Source organism: Gopherus evgoodei, chromosome 2 (genome assembly GCF_007399415.2).
Source record: "Gopherus evgoodei ecotype Sinaloan lineage chromosome 2, rGopEvg1_v1.p, whole genome shotgun sequence".
NCBI lineage: Eukaryota > Metazoa > Chordata > Testudines > Testudinidae > Gopherus > Gopherus evgoodei.
Window position 1 is genome coordinate 87,306,179 of NC_044323.1, and position 17,158 is coordinate 87,323,336.

The window sequence follows — 17,158 nt, forward strand, 5'->3', positions numbered from 1 at the left end:
TCATTGAGACTGAAGCCTCTAACACTGCCATTTGGGCCATACTATCCTAAAGATATGACAGAATTATGAATCCTAAATAAAGAACTTATAGCAATCAAGATCGCCTTCAGAGACTGGCACCACTATCTGGAAGGTGTCTGACACCCAATACGGGTATACATGGATCATATAAATCCAGAATACCTTCAGAAGGGTAAGGTGCTAAACCAAAGTCAGCTGTATTGGGCCTTGTTCTTCACACATTTTAATTTCACCATTACCTACCTCCCTAGAGCCCAGAACAAGGCCACTGACACCTTCTTCCAAAAAGGGGAGTAGTTCACCAGCCAGGACCCATCTTGCATGGAGCCACCCTGCATCCTCAGTTGCTGTGATTTCTTGGATACCGCCATTTCCCAAGACCTCATGTCTTTGATCCACTCAGTGAAGAGGGTGGAGTCCCTTCCCAAGGAACTCAGAGTAGGAAGCAAGGGGCAACATCAAATACAGGATGGCTTATTCTACATCAAGAGTTGTCCGTATGTCCGACTGGGACAGTACCAAGTGGAAGTACTGAGACTCAGCCATAGCAGCAAAGAATCCTGTGGCACCTTATAGAGTAACAGACGTTTTGGAACATGAGCTTTCGTGGGTGAATACCCACTTCATCGGATGCATGTAGTGGAAATTTCCAGGGGCAGGTATATATATGAAAGCAAGCTAGAGATAACGAGGTTAGTTCAATCAGGGAGGATGAGGCCCTGTTCTAGCAGTTGAGGTGTGGAAACCAAGGGAGGAGAAACTGGTTTTGTAGTTGGCAAACCATTCAGTCTTTGTTTAATCCTGAGCTGACGGTGTCAAATTTGCAGATGAACTGAAGCTCAGCAGCTTCTCTTTGAAGTCTGGTCCTGAAGTCTTTTTTGCTGCAAGATGGCCACCTTAAGATCCGCTATAGTGTGGCCAGGGAGGTTGAAGTGTTCTCCTACAGGTTTTTGTATATTGCCATTCCTAATATCTGATTTGTGTCCATTTATCCTTTTCCGTACAGACTGTCCAGCTTGGCCGATGTACATACCAGAGGGGCATTGCTGGCATATGATGGCGTATATTACATTGGTGGATGTGCAGGTGAATGAACCGGTGATGGTGTGGCTGATCTGGTTAGATCCTGCGATGGTGTCGCTGGTGTAGATATGTGGGCAGAGTTGGCATCGAGGTTGTTGCATGGATTGGTTCCTGAGCTAGAGTTGCTATGGTGCGGTGTGCAGTTACTGGTGAGAATATGTTTCAGGCTAGCAGGTTGTCTGTGGACGAGGACTGGCCTGCCACCCAAGGCCTGTGATAGTGTGGGATCATTGTCCAGGATGGGTTGTAGATCCCTGATGATGCGTTGTAGGGGTTTTAGCTGGGGACTGTATGTGATGGCCAGTGGAGTCCTGTTGGTTTCTTTCTTGGGTTTGTCTTGCAGTAGGAGGCTTCTGGGTACACGTCTGGCTCTGTTGATCTGTTTCCTTATTTCCTCGTGCGGTATTGTAGTTTTGAGAATGCTTGGTGGAGATTTTGTAGGTGTTGGTCTCTGTCTGAGGGGTCAGAGCAGATGCGGTTGTACCTCAGTGCTTGGCTGTAAACAATGGATCATGTGGTGTGCCTGGGATGGAAGCTGGAGGCATGAAGGTAGGCATAGCGGTCAGTAGGTTTTCGGTACAGGATGATGTTAATGTGACCATCACTTATTTGCACCATGGTGTCTAGGAAGTGGACCTTCCGTCTAGATTGGTCCAGGCTGAGGTTGATGGTGGAGTGGAAGCTGTTGAAATCGTGGTAGAATTTTTCCAGAGTCTCCTTCCCATGGGTCCAGATGATGAAGATGTCATCAATGTAGCGTAGGTAGAGAAGGGGCGTGAGTGGACGAGAGCTGAGGAAGTGTTGTTCCAGGTCGGCCGTAAAAATATTGGCATATTGTGGGGCCATGCGGGTGCCCATAGCGGTGCCACTGATCTGGAGATATATATATTGTCATCAAATTTGAAATAGTTGTGTGTGAGGATAAAGGCACAGAGTTCAGCAGCCAGTTATGCTGTGGCATCATCAGGGATACTGTTCCTGACAGCTTGTATTCCATCTGTGTGTGGGATTTTTGTGTAGAGAGCCTCTATATTCATGGTGGCTAGGATGGTGTTTTCTGGAAGGTCACCAATGCACTGCAGTTTCTTCAGGAAATCAGTGGCAATATACAAAAACCTGTAGGAGAACACTTCAACCTCCCTGGCCACACTATAGCAGATCTTAAGGTGACCATCCTGCAACAAAAAGCTTCAGGATCAGACTTCAAAGAGAAACTGCTGAGCTTCAGTTCATCTGCAAATTTGACACCATCAGCTCAGGATTAAACAAAGACTGTGAATGGCTTGCCAACTATAAAACCAGTTTCTTCCCCCTTGGTTTTCACACCTAACAGCTAGAACAGGGTCTCATCGTCCCCGACTGAACTAACCTCGTTATCTCTAGTTTGCTTTCATATATATACCTGCCCCTGGAAATTTCCACTACACACATCCGACAAAGTGGGTATTCACCCACGAAAGCTCATGCTCCAAAATGTCTGTTAGTCTATAAAGTGCCACAGGAGTCTTTGCTGCTTTTATAGATCTAGACTAACACGGCTACCCCTCTGAGACTCAGCCATGACTCCCCACCAGCAGGTTACTTCTGCCCTTGCCTGATTCCCTGCTCTTTCTAATGGCCTCAAATGCCCTCTTCTGTAGATTTTTGTGAGGTTTGTGTTTGCATTAAGAGGCCACCCTAGAGAACCTTGGACACTCCAATACCTACAGAAATCCCGGCTAGCCTTTGAGCAGCCATCAACCCCGATTTCGTAGTGGAGCTTCCCATGTCTGATAGATATACCATCATCCTCACTGTGGTTGATCAGTTAACCAAAATGGCCCACTTCGCTCCCATTACACACTTGCCTGCTGCAGAAGAAATGACTCAACTCCTGAGGCCGCACATTGTCTGGCTCAGGGACTCCCCAAATAGGTCACATCTGACTTAGGTCTACTATGTGTGTCACTATTCTGGAGTGAAACCAGGTGATCGCTTGGGGTTCACACCTATACATCCTGCACCCATCACCCATAGAGAGATGACCAGTCCGAGAGAGTGATTCAGGTGTTAGAACACTATCTTTGGTGCTTTACAAGTGATCACCTGAATGACGAGTCAGCTCTCCTGCCCCAGACAGAATTCACCTACAATAACACTGGCTATGTTTCCACTGGGAAAAGTCCATTCTACAAAAACTTCAGGTTTCATCCCTGTCTCCATCCGGATGTACCTGCTGTATCCACAAACCCCACTGCCACCAACTGGTACAGCAGATTCATAAAGTCCACAAGGAGCTTAAGACGCATTTTGAAAACACGCAGAGGGACTATAAATGATACACTGAATGCCGGCACCAGAAAGGCCCAACATTTGCAGTTGGACAAAAGATCCAGCTCTCAGCACAACCTCAGCTGGAGTATTGTGTCCAGTTCTGGGCACCGCACTTCAAGAAAGATGTGGAGAAATTGGAGAGGGTCCAGAGAAGAGCAACAAGAATGATTAAAGGTCTAGAGAACATGATCTATGAAGGAAGGCTGAAAGAATTGGGTTTGTTTAGTTTGGAAAAAAGAAGACTGAGAGGGGACATGATTGCAGTTTTCAGGTATCTAAAAGGGTGTCATAAGGAGGTGGGAGAAAACTTGTTCATCCTAGCCTCTAAGGATAGAATAAGAAGCAATGGGCTTAAACTGCAGCAGGGAGGTTTAGGTTGGACGTTAGGAAAAAGTTCCTAACTGTCAGGGTGGTTAAACATTGGAACAAACTGCCTAGGGAGGTTGTGGAATCTCCATCTCTGGAGATATTTAAGAGTAGGTTAGATAAACGTCTATCAGGGATGGTCTAGACAGTATTTGCTCCTGCAATGAGGGCAGGGGACTGGACTCGATGACCTCTCAAGGTCCCTTCCAGTCCTAGAGTCTATGAATCTCCACAGAGAATGGCCTTGTCGAAAATCGGGCTACCAATACCTTGCCCATACACAATCAGCCAGGTGATCAATCCAGCAATGGTCAGGCTCTGGCTCCCCAGATCTGTCAGGGTATACCCAGTGTTCCATGCGTTGCTGCTGAAGCCACAAGGTGACAACTCCTTTGCTCACTGACAGCAACCACCACCCCTTCCAGTACAGGACCAGGGTCATGATGAATGTGAGGTCCATGAGGTTTCAGATTCTAAAATCAAATGTTGTTGCCTCATTGACTGGGAAGGTTATGGCCCCAAAATGCACTCCTGGGAACAGATCCATGAGCCTGACCTTGAAGCAGCCTCCCGGGCAGCCCACCCAGACGAACGTTGAACTAGGGGGATGATGTAAGGATCGGCAGGACTCAAACCTGGGTTGGCAGAGCCACCAGGCAACAGACACCTTCACACCATCACCAACAGCTGTAATCCAGCCCCTCCCTGCAATCTACAAACCACAGCAGATGTACACTATTCGGACATCCCATCCAAGAGTCCCAATTGTCAGCCACCTCTAAGGCTCCTCTTTGGCCCCTTAGCCCCATATAACTCCATGGGACATACCAGGAAGAGTCCAGACAACAACACGGAGCCCAGTGAGCTGCCATGACCAACTATGCTTCTCTGCTCCCCAATTCCCAGCATTGACTTTGGCTCTGACTCGGATTCTGACCCTCGCTCCAGACCCAGAACCCTGACACAAGTTCTGACCTCTGGTACTGACCTTAGCCCAGAAATCTGATCTTAAGTTCCGACCCCCATCCCAGAACTCTCACACTGTGACTCAGTGTCTCCATCTGTAAAATAACCTACCTGCCTCCCTCAATTAAAAAAAAATAGTTAAAAAACAGTTTAGATTGCTTAGTTGAACATTCCACAATACAACAATTAAAGAGTCAGAAAATTCCTAACTAAATCCTCAGTCATTTCTTGCAGTCTACAGCCATGACTTTACTATCTTCTCATTATCTCATCTTCATATATCACCCATGTACCTACATTCTTCCATCTACCTCCTCACAAAAGATGCAACTTTTGACTCTAATTATGTGAATGTTTCCTTGTTGTTCAGAAAGTTAAACGTGTTTCATGTTGAAGTAGTGTGTGTTGTGTAGATTTTTAGTTTATGGTCATGTTTAAATTTGTTGTATTGATTGGCAGTTTATCTCCACTTTAAAAAACAATTTGTAATAGTGTTATTTTGGGGAAGATAATCATAGAATGTTTCTATCACTTATTTAGGTGAGGTAAGGGAGTTAATGTTCTGTGGTTTGCGTGGAGGTGGAAGGAAGAGACAAGTGTGCAATGTCTGAAATAATGTGGAGAAAGTGAATTAATGGTTACAGGTTGCAAGAGGTGACTGAGGTCTTAGCTAGGGATTTCCTGACATTTTAATAATTATGTTGGTAGAATATTCACTTAACCAGTTTTACTAAAGTATTTTGTTTAGGAAAATTTCCCAGAAAACTGTATCCAGGGGGATAAAAATCAGATTTTTTTAAAAATTAAGTTAAATACATTTTGTTATTAAAAATAAACCTATTTAAAATTAAGTTTTAAATTCAAGCAATGTATGTTAAGGGCTAAATTTACTAAAACCAATTATTATTTAAATTAAATACACATATTAATATTACGCAGTACATGTTCACTGCCAAAGTGTTAAAGCACTGAACTGGTGGAAGTCACTGGCTAAGCACCTGGAGCCAACTTTTGTTGACATGTTAAACCAGCTTTTGACAGCAGTAGCCTCTTTTGCAGGTGCTGAGAAAATATTTTCTTCATTTCAGTTTATTCAGCTAGTTTCAGTTCGATGACTAGGTCATTCAAAGTTAAAAAATTGACTGGGATTTGAAAAAGCGGGAAAGCTTCAAATAAAAAGTAGGTGTGAGAGGATGAGATCTACTACTTCTAAAATCTTGCAGGACATGGTGAGCAGAACTATCAGTTTAATTCACTGAAACTGAATACCCAGGGCAAATGGAGGGTCCAAGGCTCCCCACAGTGCTCCAAGGCTCCCTCTTACTATGGCTTGGCTCTAGCTTCTGGCCTGGGCAGTAGGCGGGGCCTCATGGGGGAAGAGGAGGAACAAGAGCAAGGAGTGGGACCACAAAAGGGGCAGGGCTCCTGCATGTGTGCCGCTTTTGCCTTTTGAAAAGGTGGTCACCCTACTCTCATTGGAGGAGCTGAGGACAGAGAGGGCACTGATGAACTGGACAGGGACAGAGGTACATGAATTTTCAGCCACCTTGCCAAAAGCCTGAGATCAGCAGTGGAGGGACAGAAATCTGGAGGTCTGCTTCCTGACCTCTCTCTACTCCCTACCCAGGCCACTATTCACTGGTTGCTGGTAGGCATCCTCCTGGCTGCTCCTCCGTTCCTATACAGGCCCAAGTTTTGCATAATAATTACTCTTAATCATCTATAACTCTATAAATCTCTTTCCCTTTTTGTAATATTAAGTGCCTGAGGATCGGCTACAGGATGTTCATGGTGGAAGGCCAATGAACTCACGCTCCCAGTAGGTCAAGCAGAGCCCAAGTCTGTCAAATCTACAGGGAACAATGTTGGTGTTGCATGACCTCACAGTTTCTTGACTGTAGCATTTATTGGTGGGTTAACACAAGCAGGTATACTCCCCAAAATGATGACAGGCAAGAGCTCAAATAAAAGAACATCTATTTATTGCTGGAAGTGATTACAGAGAAAACTCTTCTCCTGCTGCTGGCGCTGCTGACTCATAAGCATGTTCGCCTTCTACTTCCCGAAACATGGGTCCTTTCCATCTGGGAGGGGCACACCCTCAAGGGGCTCTCTGTGATGTGCCACACACGTTGGAGGCCCAGCCAGCACAGTAACTGCTATAGTACCATAACCCCATTTATTTATTCAGGCTTTTGCCCCAATTAGGGTGACCAGATGTCCTGATTTTATAGGGACAGTCCCGATATCTGGGGCTTTTTCTTAGATAGGTGCCAATTACCCCCAAACCCCTGTCCCAATTTTTCACACTTGCTATCTGGTCACCCTAGCCCTAATGGTGGTGAGACAATTGATGGGAGGGAGTCTGTTTAGTTTCACAGTGTTTGATTTCCTGTTTTGTTTTCTGAACTCAACGTTTTTACTGAGTTTAGGTAAATGGAGAATTATGCAAACAATCCACAGTCCATTAGGCAATTCCACTCCCCGGTTATTTAAAAAACAATGAACAATGCCAGACTGTAGATGCACTTAGAGCTTGCCAGGCAAGTGCATCATAAAATATACAAGTTACCATTTAAAATAAAAACACAAAAATAAGTGAGCAGTTGCAGAATTTTCTTTTTAATCTTTTATGCAAAGTCATAACTTAATAGCTTTGAACTACACTCCAAATAACTGTTTTATTTATGTGCACGGTGCATCACATCTTTACAAAATGTAAGTCAGTACAATTTTTAGAGAAATTTCCTAATGCCTCTTTTTTAAGCTATATCACCTCAAAATGTCAAAAATGAATTAAAGTAAAGTTCTGCTCTAAAACAAGGTTTAAAAAATGGCACTTCTGAATCATCAGATCTGCTCCCTAAATGTATTTCAAAATCAGATCATCACACTTCATATTTTTTTTTATACTTCTGGTATAACGAAAGGAGCTGGATTCCATTTCTTCCACCTAGAGAACGATTCAGTTACTCTTGAGCAAATTCAGTGAAAACAAAGAACATGCACAGATGCCAACTGAGGGCATAATTAGGCCTGCAGAACCTTTAACAACTTGTGATGATGTTGCATAAGGAAATAAAGGCCCCACTTGACTGTCACATCCCATGTTTAGTTTGCAGAATTGGCAATTAGATAAACGATCATTTTACTTGTAAACTGAGCAAACCTGATATAGAGGCACTCAGAGCTAATGTATAGTATACAGGCTTTGCTGATACTGCTATACCAGTACAGCAATATCAGCAGAGCCACCTACTGTATATGCAACGTATGCCAACAAAAGGAGATTTTTTGCCAACATTAGCTAAGTCGATAAAAGCACTCTTCTGACAGCAGAGTTGCACCTACACAGAATAGCTATCTTGGTGAGGAGGGGTATTTTTTTCAAACCCTGACCAATATAGCTATGCCAACAAACTTCTGTAGTGGATACCTGGCCTCAGACACAAACATGGAATGTCCTCAAAGTCATTATTATACAATCTCTTTTTAAGAGTAGAACCACATCAATGATGACATGACCTTTTAAACAAAGAAAGTTGCTTTGGAACAGTTGTGAAAGACCGTGTCTTCTGCAAGGTGAACTGCCAGCCAGCGCTAATTATATTTAAAAGTATAATGATAGCTTAAAAATCAAGATGTTCAATCCATTAATTGCTAAACATTTCTATTAACTTCATTGTTTAGGATGGCACAAATGATAAATTTCAATTTTTTTTTCAATCAGGCAAATACTAATTGAGTGGGAGATCATGTTTTCAAAATGATTACTGAAAGCTTCCTCTAGGACTACTTAACACAGGTAATTGTTCTGCATTCTTGTAATAATTAGACTGCATAAATTACACTAGAAACAGAGAGAAGCTGGGATATGTACCTGATTTTCATTTGCAATGAAAGCAAATTACCTCTAGCTAAGTTAACAACTTCCAAGTGTTATGGAAACCTCAAGAGCATACTAGAATCAATTAAATAAGTAATTTCCTTTTTTTATATTTTCTTAAGTGTGTATAAGATATTTTCCCACCTATCTATTTTTCTGGGAGCAATACACTTAGAAGAACAGCAGTGGCAGACTTGCATCTTGCCCTCGCTAAACCTTCAGATCTTCAATAGACTGATTCAACTCACTTTGCCTACAAGAGGAGCACAATAATATCCTAAATGAGATGCTAAATTCACAGTAGTGCCCAGACGCCAAATACATTTTTGAGACTATATAAACGGACTTCAAAAGTTGTCAAATAGTTTAGTGACAATCAAGGTGAAGACCAGGTGTGATAACAGTAGCAGAATCCTATCCAATTAGACCTAAACTGTTGGAAGATAAGGAAAGAGAGCCACTGAAGTATCATTATTCATCTTTTTCCGTATGTATGCTTGTCCCTGTGGAAAGCCAGACAGCGAGGATTCAGAGTGTTGGACTAATCAGAATGAGGACAGAACAAGGGAATTTGCCCATCCGCCTCCCCTAGCAATCAAATGTGGGAATTCCCATGGATTCCCTGGAGCATGTGAAGAAGCAGTGGTAGAATACAGATAAAGGAAGCAATACTGAAGAAAAGGAACAGTCCACTGATGACACAGGGAGACTTCAAGAATATTCTAACCCTCTGTACCTTTTTTCCCTCCCTCAGGAAACCTATGCCACTTATCCCATCAGCAGATCCAAACACTGCCCCATCCAGTCTACTACAAGGGACATCAGCCAGGAATTTGCCAGAGTTTCCTGACAAGAAAAGGAAAAGACAGCTTCAACTGACAGCTTCAACTGATAAAAAATGCAGCGGTTGAACGATGTAACAGCTGGTGAGCAAGTGACAGATGCATCTTACAAGTTAGACCAGGAAGATTTTTTGCGCATTTTACATCACTCGAAGGCTATTTTCATACATTCTCATAAGTGTATTGCTCCCAATATTTCAAGGAATTGCATTCTGAGTGAGAGAAAAGGGAAATAACTGAAAAACGGAAAGGATGGCTAGAGAAAAAGGCAGAGGAGTTGGGAGGGCGGGGACATTGTGCTTTGATGTCCAGGTCACTGACATCAGAAAGGGAATATTACCCGAATATTTTTCATTTGTTCTAGGAAATTCACTATTCATGCTTAATTTTTTCCAACTGAGCCTTCCTTTTTTTTTTCCCCTCACCCCCTTCCTTTGCTGCCAGGAAGTATTTCCTTGGAAACCATCAGAGCAAAGGAATTTTTTAATTTGTAAATGCTTCTCCTTGGTTCCCACTTTTCCAGCTCCAGAAATATTTTAGGTTTTTCTCTGACTTACCTACTTCTCAATTCCTTTGTTTATATTTATTTTATGAATAATTTAATTCCTTTGAATTTTTTTCCCAGACCAGTCTCCAAAGAAAAAGAATGCATCAAACATACAATCAAAAATTGCAGCCAAGCAGACAGAAACGCAAGTCAGAGCAGAAGCTGCAGTACAGCAAAACAATCATGCATTGGACTAACATCTAAGTAGGTTTTTAAAATATTTTATGTTAATAGCAAAAATACTCCAAAAAAACAATTAGTTTTTGGTTCTAAATGATATTGTAAACTCTGAGATAACCCACAATACAGTTTTTGCAAATTAGAAAGAAAAGATTTTTTCCAAGAGACGGTTTTATTGTTTTGTTTTTTAAGAAACCTTTTAGTATATTATATGGCAAAAAATATCATTAGCATCTGGGGAGTTTTCCATGTGTTGTGACCAGAGAAGTAGAAAATTGCCCCACCAGAACAGACCAATGATCTATCTATTCTCTCACTCTTTCTCTGTGCTTATTGCCACATTTTCTTGAGGAAATCTCAAGAAGCCCCATAACGGAAAAGTATGGAATACCTTATCCATAAATATCTATTCCATTTGTTTATAATGTACAAAATTAACTCTGTTTTTTAAAGCTGAAATAATCGGCAAAGTCAGAGGGGTTCAATGCTAGAGTAGAATCTTGAACTCTGTCCACATGTTTATTCATGTAGCTGCACTCCCTATGTCCAAGAATCTGCTTTTGACATGCAAGGCACATGACAATCTTCGCCAGCCTTTGAAATGCATGTACATTATGCACGTATGCATGTACAACTACAAGGTGCAGTTCTAGTTACTTCCAAGACAACTTAAAACTGAAGGCTAATACACAATCCTTAAACTTGTTTTAACACACAGTTGTGCAATACCTAAATCTCTGCACAGCAAGACCTATTAATTTCCCAAAGCTTGTTTGCTCTTTATCGGTCCACTGGATTGCATTCATTTTATGTATATAGCGCAAATCCTACAAGAGGTTGAATGTTTCCAGAACCCCGGTAACTTCTACTCTTTGGCTCTTACTGTAATATAAAGGAACCCTGCCCATGTCTGTCTGAACAATAAACCATGAATTTTACCTTGTGAATTTAAAACCATCATTTATTACTTTTTTTAAATGGTCTTACAGCCTGGGAAAAGATAAGTTTACCCAACCTCTAATACTTCTGCAAGAAACAGCAAAAAAATTATTCAAGTTTTAGTAGTCTTTTTCATCATTTCCCCAAAGGCCTTGCACTTAAACCCCTCACTGGCTTTTTATTGTTTATCACATCACATAAGGGCACTTTTCTTTCCTCAAAATGAATTAAAAAATCCCATGTTCAAGATACTTCAGTAATGAGCACAGTATAAATGCGAAGATGAAAAGAGATCCAACTTCAGACAAAATATGTAATCACATTTTAAAAATTAAAACTATAATCATAGTTTGATCAGCTGGGTATTCATAAGTTTACCCCAATGTGAGAACTCACTTATCTTTAATACAATTTGCTATTACATAGTTCCAAGTTTAAAAAGTTCCAAGTTTAAAATGTAACAAAGATTTCTCTTCTTTCCCCCTTGACACACCAAGAGTGAATACCATACCCCAAGTTTGTACTAGGAGAACAATATTGTGCCTGTTCTTGTAAAACATCATTTATTGAGCTGCTTATCCCACCATACATGGTACAACTGCTACCTTAATAATATATAACAAAACTTTCATAAGCAACAATACTAGCTTTACGGCTACTCTGAGATATCATCCAGTTATAAATCTTAGAAGCACTGTTTTATCCCAACCCTCACAACCAGAAGAGAGTATCAGAGGGGTAGCTGTGTTAGCCTGGATCTGTAAAAAGTGACAAAGAGTCCTGTGGTACCTTACAGACTAACGGACGTATTGGAGCATAAGCTTTCGTGGGTGAGTACCCACTTCATGTGTATTCACCCACAAAAGCTTAAACTTATGCTCCAATACGTCTGTTAGTCTATAAGGTGCCACAGGACTCTTTGTTGTTTTTAACCAGAAGAGAGACTCATAGATAAAGTACTGTATGTATTAAGGGAGATCATCCATAAAATATTCTTCAAGACTTGGGGAAAGAGAGAAGCAGCTGCAGCAATAACCAGGAGAATAGTCAAAGAGGATAGGGAGGGGAAGAACATAAGAATGGCCTTAATGGGCCAGACAAACCATCCATCTAGCCCAGTAACCAATGCAAGGTGGTTCAGAGGAAATGAACTGAACAGGATGATTATCAAGTGATCCATTCCCTGTAGCCCATTCCCAGCTTCTGACAGTCAGAGGCTTAGGGACATCTAGAGCCTGGGTTGTGTCCCTGACCAAACAATTACATCCTCTCCAAGGCAGACACTCCCCTGAAACTGCCCTGCAGGGCGTGGCTCCCCTGTCACAGCAGGGCAGGCATCAGGCACAACATGGATTTTCACACAGCAACACAGGAACTGATGCACACAAACTGCATTTTGGTTCATCCAGTCCAGTAGCCTCTCTCTGAAGGTGGATAGTCCCAACTGCTTCAGAGGAGAAAACTCTGCAATAGGCAGCAATGGCCAGGGAAAGTTTCCTCCTAAAGCCCCAATAATCAGGGCTTGGCTTCTGCCCCAAAGCTTGGGAAAGGGGGTATTTACATCCATTCCAAAGCTCTTATTTACCGGTAATATTTACTCTTATTAGATAACAAGAATATCCAGCTATCAAGGTCCAATCTCTTTTGAAACCTGTCCAACTAAGCCCTGGCCTCAGTGCTATAACCTGCCACCACCACACCCACTCACTCTCTTGCCCCGGCGCAGTCACACTGATAAACATCAGAACTGCTCCCCCCCCCCCATGGGCTGGGGAAGCTGCAAATGGCTCGACAGCCTGGCGGTCTGAGCCCTTGGCCAGGATGGGGGTGATCCAGGACCCAGCCCCCCAGCTCCAATAGGCGGGGGAGGTCCAGTACCTGACATCTTGTTCCGCTTTGCAGAACAGACGCCCACAGTTGCCTGTGGGACCTGCTGGGAGCTACTGCACCAGAGCGGTGGCGAAAGGGGCAGGACCCAGCGCCCCGGAGCAGGAGTTCACTGCCTGGGCTCTGGCGGGGTCACTTACCCGGGTGGTGGGCGTAGGGGCAGCAGGAGCCCGCGGGCCCCGCCGGGGGGTGCAGCGGGGGAGGCGCCGCAGCGGGCATCGTCCCAGGGGTCGCTCCGGCAGCTGCTGCGGTGGCGGCTGCTCTAGCCGGCTGGGCTCTCTGCAGCAGCAGCGGCGGCACCGCCTCCCGCTCGGGGAGGGGCCGAGGCTGGCCCCGGGGAGGCGGCGCGAGAGACACAGCCCAGCCGGGTGGGGCGCGGCCCCCACTGCTCTCTCCCCGCTACCCTCCGCCCCCTACACTGCTGCCTCTCCCCCAGCTCCGCATCTCCTAGTCAGCCCCCGCCTTCGCCCCTCCCAGTCCGGCCAATTCATTTAGTGTAGAAGAGAGTAGGTGATCCTCTGCTTCTTTCAAGCACCCAGCACATGAATCTGGTAGGGGCTCAGCAAATCCTTTTACTCCCTGACTTTCCCCAGTCTCTCCGGCTCAGCCAAGTCCTCCCCCCACACACACACAGACCCACCCCTCATCCTGGAACTAGCAAGAGACATGGGAGCTACTCCATCACTTGATGTCTTCAAATCAAGACTGCACAGCCTCTATGTGTTAGCCAAACTCAAGGTTTTTGGTCTCAGTACAAGGGTAATGTGTGTGATATACAGGAGGTCAGACTAGATGATTTAATCATCCCTTCTGGTGTTAAAAAGTCTTTAAACCTATGGCTCAATGCAAGGGGTTAAAAATGTGCTAGATTGATGCTCCACTGGCCTAATATTAATAGCAAAAACTTTCAACTAAATAAATTGTGTTCTTCAAACACCTTCTCACCCACCTATAGCTGACATAGGAGTTAAAAATGGGGGAAGAATTTAGAAAAAAATATTAGCTTAAAACCCATTCTTTTTCATAACCTCAGCCCAAATCTTCTAATCCTGTTTCCCCTCACTCTTCAAACCCTTCTATGTCCACTCTTCAAAACATCATCTTCTTTCTTTATCCTTCGCACCTAATCTGTTTCACAAGGGTTGGCATTATGTACCACACAGCCATTCGAATTTAAGGACCCACTCCTTCTCCGAAAGCATTCTATTTAGAAATCACTATGTGTGATACTGCATTTTCTTAATTTCTCTTCTCACATTGTTATTGCTTAGAGACAGTTGCATGAAAATAAAATCTACATTTTAAATTTTAATCATTCCTGCTCCACTCCTGTTGCTATACTGCTTTGTTTGTGATATTACAATTGATTGCTGGGGAAATTATTTCAGAATAGGTTTATTACGGCAGACCAGGAATAAGTAACAGGAGCAGATGAACTCCTAAATCATGTATATCTACCCCATTTGTCTTTATGTACTTTGCTTAAAATATACTACAACTGTCCGTGGATACACAATGCTGTTTTTAAAGTTAATCTATTTATTTCCAGCATCTGCTGGGAATTGCCATCTGTTTTCCTGGTGCCCAGAAATCTGGCCCATAGCACTGTACAAATAAAGCTAGGAATGGGGGTTCCATAACATGACAATGTTAAAATTAAACTCATCTGCGAAAATACTGATTACTTGATTCGTATACATGTAGTAGCAGTATTCATGCAAGGCTATTTCACAACTTGCTAGTAGCCCTTGTTATGTCACATTAGGTTTCATGTTTTAAAACTAGGGCTATAATACAGTCTAAGGTCTGGAAGGAAAATTTGCCAATATTTTTATTACTTTTAGTTCATCATTAATAGTGGGAGTCCAAGTGCAAATAAACCACTGGTTGCCACAGACATTTTAAGAATAGTGTCATGTAAGCCTGTTCAGAGCAGATATAACCAATGTGATCCTTAAAACATAAAAACGAGTGCCACCGGACTCCTCATTGTTTTTTGGACACAGACAAATACAGATAACCCCCTGATCCTTAAAACATAGGCACCAATATTAGGGCTGCTAATACTGCTACCACTGGATCTGTGGTAGCAACTGTGGGAAATGTTTCCAAACTATCCATCTTCTAGATAGAACTGCAATTAATATAGCATGGCTCAAAAGAAGCATCTCAAACCACTTTACATAAAATAACCAACAGCCAGAAAATTAACCTTTAATGAAGGCTAAAAAAAAAAAAAAGACTAAAATAACAAAGCATAACTCAGTCCCCCAAATGCACATATTTAAAGTTCAATGAAAGTAAACTCTACAGCTTGATTGCAATTGCTATAAAGCTGAAGAAATGTAATCTGAATGTAGCTGTTTAGTACTCAAGAGGCAAAATCTTAAAGATCAGTAAGATACCAACAACCTGTGTTAAAGTCTCCAAGATTATACATATTGCTTATAGAGGAAGCCATATTAATGTATTGAATAATTACGTTAAATTTGAAGTTTCTGAAGAGATTTTAACACAAATAATGAAAGGAGGAGCATTTAATAATATCATAGACCCAAATAAACACATCTTGCAACAGATTAGCTTAACATTAGAAAATTCATTGTCATCTCGTTATTTATGTCAGAGAAAGATTTCAGTTGCAAAATCACAAGTGCTGAGTCCACAGGTGCTGAATGAAAAGACAAAACAGATGTGGTTATCTTATGCAGAATAGGGGTAACACAAATTGTTACAAACGCATCAAACCAAATGGAAGCAACAGAGATTGTCAAAATCAAGGTACCAACAAATTCAAGTTATAAATGCTAGATACAATGAATGTAACAATTTCCAAAGGGAACGAAGTGGGCATGCTGAGGGTACTCTGACCTGAACTAAGCAAGAGTAGTATTGTCCCAGAATAACCCTAATACAATCCTGTAGGTAACAATATTGAGTAAATTAAAAAGATCAAAGAAAAACCAGTAAAGGAAACTACCAGTGTCAGCAATATGATTCAAATTGAGAGGCAAGCTTTTGAAAAAATCATTACCACTCAGGGAGTAATAATGATATCATTCTGTACCTCTTGCCAGCACGAACTTATATTTCAAGTATGCGTTTGAAAACACCTATACATTGTTTCCTTTTTAAATAGATTTTTAAAATCTAAAATTTTTATACCAGGATAAAAAGAGTTTATATTATTATAGAGGGCCAAGGAGGCGATGCTCAGATCTGGATCCAGATACCTGCAGTTGTAGGGTTGGGTTGGATTTCTATTTTATACTGAACCAGAGCTATAGCTTCTGTTTCAACAGTGCCAAAAGCTCATGAGCTCATAGTCTCCTCAGATTTCAGAATCCACTGGCAGAAATCTTGAGAGATCATCTGTTCTGCATCCTTCTCACCTCAAATCCTGACTGCCAGGAGGATGGGAGTTGTTTTTATTCATTCGTCCTAGCAAGATTAGTGCCCATGAAACTTGTGGGCTCCTAGGAAATCAGAAAAAAAGCCAAAGAAGTCCTAATGTAGACGGGGTCCAGCAGCTTCCTGAATCATTAACTCTGTATTTATAAAGCTAATAGGGTTGCTACTAGCACTAACACCAATTCAGCTGAACAAGTGGGAATATTTTCATAATATTCCCCAGTGATGACAATGCTTACAGCTGCCATACCTAGGATCCTGCAAAGCTTCATGAGGCGCCAGAATCACAGGCTGAGTTTCAGTTTAGAGCAATTGTTAAATTTCAGCTATTATAATAAGGTGCAGAGAAACTTGTAGTGCTTCTTGCATTCAGCAATGGTGTGTAGCTATACTGTAAAGTTTCTGAACCCACAACTCTGACTCTGGCTGCTTCCCTTTTTGTTCTGGAATGGCAAGTCGTTGCCTTAGTGATGACATTCACCTGGAATTTTACTTATGGGGAGGAAATACAGAGCACAGTAGTTTGGACAAATTAGGTAATGTTAGCTTCAAGTATCTTCCTCTTAACAAATTGCCTTGTTTTAGTTTTTCAGTTGCTGAGATAATTAATCAATGTCAAATCAGGATAATTAGAAGTTAAAATGTAGTGGTGCTCTTCATCATAGAAATATTATAAATGGCAACATTTTGATGAGGCTGGAGAATTCTCTCTAATTA

The 17,158-nt window shown here is 42.2% G+C and overlaps 1 protein-coding gene across 1 annotated transcript in view; it reads right to left on the reverse strand.

The window, feature by feature from the left end:
- Positions 1–13,198, reverse strand: part of DCLK3 (doublecortin like kinase 3) — a 62,087-nt gene extending 48,889 nt beyond the window's left edge. The window contains exon 1 of the mRNA XM_030551276.1: positions 13,171–13,198. The gene's annotated coding sequence lies outside the window, so the exon portion shown is untranslated. The remainder of the gene's footprint in view (positions 1–13,170) is intronic.
- Positions 13,199–17,158: the final 3,960 nt, after the last annotated feature.